Source organism: Colobus angolensis, unplaced genomic scaffold (genome assembly GCF_000951035.1).
Source record: "Colobus angolensis palliatus isolate OR3802 unplaced genomic scaffold, Cang.pa_1.0 Scaffold114, whole genome shotgun sequence".
NCBI lineage: Eukaryota > Metazoa > Chordata > Mammalia > Primates > Cercopithecidae > Colobus > Colobus angolensis.
Window position 1 is genome coordinate 985,289 of NW_012112475.1, and position 3,228 is coordinate 988,516.

Genomic DNA, 3,228 nt, shown 5'->3' on the forward strand with positions numbered 1-3,228 from the left:
CAGCCAGGCTGTTGGCTGGCACCAAACCCCCTGTCTGCTGTTTGATCACAAATATCCACCTTTTTTTTTTGAAATGGAGTCTCGATCTGTTGCCCAGGTTGGAGTGCAGTGGCATGATCTCGGCTCACTGCAAGTTTCTCCTCCCAGGTTCACGCCATTCTCCTGCCTCAGCCTCCCAAGTAGCTGGGACTACAGACACCTGCCACCGTGCCTGGCTAATTTTTTGTATTTTTTTTAGTAGAGATGGAGTTTCACCATGTTAGCCAGGATGGTCTCGATCTCCTGACCTCGTGATCTGTCCGCCTCGGCCTCCCAAAGTGCTGGGATTACAGGTGTGAGCCACCATGCCCAACCTAAAAAATATATTTTTAAATCAATACTACACATAGTACAAAATTCAAAGTTATAAAAAGTCTATAGCCAGGCATAGTGGCTCATGCTATAATCCTAACACTTTGGGAGCCTGAAGCAGGCTCATTGCTAGAGCCCAGGAGTTCAAGACCAGCCTGGGCAACATAGGGAGACCCTGTCTCCATAAAGATTACAATTAGCCTGGTGTGGTGGCATGCACATATAGTCCCAGCTACTGGGGAGGCTGAGGCTGAACCCAGGAAGTTGAGGCTGCAGTGAGCTGTGATCATGCCACTGCACTCCAGTCTGGGTGACAGGGTGAGACCCTTTCCCCGCCCCCTGCAAAAAAAGGGGCCAGGCATGGTGGCTCTCACCTGTAATCCCAGCACTTTGGGAGGCCGAGGCCGGTGGATCACTTTAGGTCAGGAGTTCAAGACCAGCCTGGCCAACATGGCGAAACCCCATCTCTACTAAAAATACAAAGATGAGCTGGGTATGGTGGCACGCGCCTGTAATCCCAGCTACTTGGGAGGCTCACTTGAACCCAGGAGGTGGAGGTTGCAGTGAGCCGAGACCACACCCCTGCACTCTAGCCTGGGTGACAGAGCAAGACTGTCTCAAAAAAAGAATAAAAAGTATAACAGGGAAAAGTCAGGTTCCTTCCTACACCCATGCTGCACCCCCAGGCCCTTCCTTTGCTGTGGCACCCACTGTTAGCACTTTCTCATACAGCCTTCCTGGAATATTCTATGCACAGCCACGTATTTTTGTCTTAAACTTACGTTGCAATGTCGTCTCAACTCTTTGGCATTTCTTCCTTGTCCTCTGTGTGTCTGGTTTCTCTTTGATCAAGAATCCGATATAAAAGTGAGTCCTTTCTTTGAGCCTGTGTCCCCCTACACCCCGACAACTTCCCCTCCCAGATATCTTAGGCAGATCCTTGCCGTGATCAGTGTGAAGATGATGGTCCCAGGTGTCCTGAGCCTTACAGTAGATGACACCAAGCATTCAGGCCCACGGAACTCCAAGTAAAAGGGGAAGGACAAAACTCAATTTAATTTGGGCCTCTTCTGCTGCTCTGCTCCCAAATTAGCGATGCTAAGTGAACCCATGTGAGCGCGGTGACTCACAGGCCCAGACGCCAAGAAGCTGCCTTGTTTGATGCTCGCCACTGCAATCTTCCACACTGAGGCTCCAGAAGGGATTCTGATGACAGTGTTTCCTTCCACATTGTTCACTTTTACCTTCCCATGAGTGTATTTGGGGTGTATGAGAATCAGACTTTGAACGTGGCTCTCTCCTAAACCAGAATACCATGCTGTACTCAACCTCTCAAAATGAAGCCCACGTCACCACAATTTGTGACTTCAGATGGGTTGCTTTCTATGACAAATTTGAGGATCTTTATAAAAAGAAATGTTTCTTTTTTTTTTTTCCTCCCCTTCCTTGTCTTGTTCCAGATTCACAGGGGGAGAATTTGTCTTAGTTCAGCCTTGAAGGGCATTTGGGGTGAGCAAGTTTTGATTTTCAGCAGAGGGTGCCCTGTAGAGTGGGACCCACTCTGGTGAGCTGGAGGTCTCAGCCACCCAGATAGAAGACAGAGGGAGATAATGATCATGTAGTCCTTCAGATAAAAACTAAAAGTCAAATCAATTAATTAAAAAATAAAGAAGACAGAGGGAGAGCTGAGCTCTCGTCTGAGTTTTGTTCTGAGAAATGGTTTCTGAACGGAGGGGCCCTGTTTTCTGTGCTGGGACTCACTCTCAAAACTGCTGCAGATGTCATAATTTAATAAAGAAGACAGAAGCCAGGCGGAATGGAAGTGTGGGTCCCAGTGTCTGTGTCAGAAGCCTCATTCTCATTGCTTTTCCTGCCTCTCCCTCCAGCTTCTCCTCATGGGCTGGATGTCAGCTGGGAGAAGGATCAGGGCCAGACCACATCAACTCCTTTAGGACACTCTTTTTTTTTTTTTTTTTTGATTTATTTTTGAGATGGAGTCTCACTCTGTTGCCAGGCTGGAGTGGAGTGGTGTGATTGAGGCTCACTGCAACCTCCGCCTCCCGGGTTCAAGCGATTCTCCTGCCTCAGCCTTCCAAGTAGCTGGGACTACAGGCATGTGCCAACATGCCCAGCTAATTTTTGTATTTTTAGTAGAGATAGGGTTTCACCATGTTGGTCAGGCTGGTCTTGATCTCTTGACCTCGTGATCCGCCTGCCTCGGCCTCCCAAAGTGCTGGGATTACAGGCATGAGCTACAGTGCCTGGCCATGTTCTTTCTTTAACACACTAAATAACAAGATCTGGCCCGTTGCAGTGGCTCACGCTCGTAATCCCAGGACTTTGGGAGGCTGAGGCAGGTGGATCACCTGAGGTAAAGAGTTTGAGACCAGCCTAACCAACATGGTGAAACCCCATCTCTACTAAAACTACAGAAATTAGCCAGGCCTGGTGGCACATGCCTGTAGTCCCAGCTACTTGTGAGGCTGAGGCAGGAGAATCACTTGAACTTGGGAGGCGGAGGTTGCAGTGAGCTGAGATCGCGCTATTGCACTCCAGCCTGGGGACAAGAGCGAGACTTCGTCTCAAAATAAATAAATAAAATAAAAGGATCTAGCATCAGGTTCAAAATGGCCATGATTTCAAAGGTAGGATAAGCACGAGCATATCCTAGGGTACCCGCAGCACTGGGAGGGGAGATGGAAACAGCTGTGATTTCTACTGGGGACAAAGTCCCACATGCTGCCAACAGCCCTCTGGTTCGTTGCCTACATTCAAGATGGAAGGAAATGTTCCATTTCAGTTAGAGGCTAGTGAAAATAAAAATGTAATTTTTTTTTCTGTCTAAGTTCATGGAACTTGGGGTCCATGGGTCCCAGA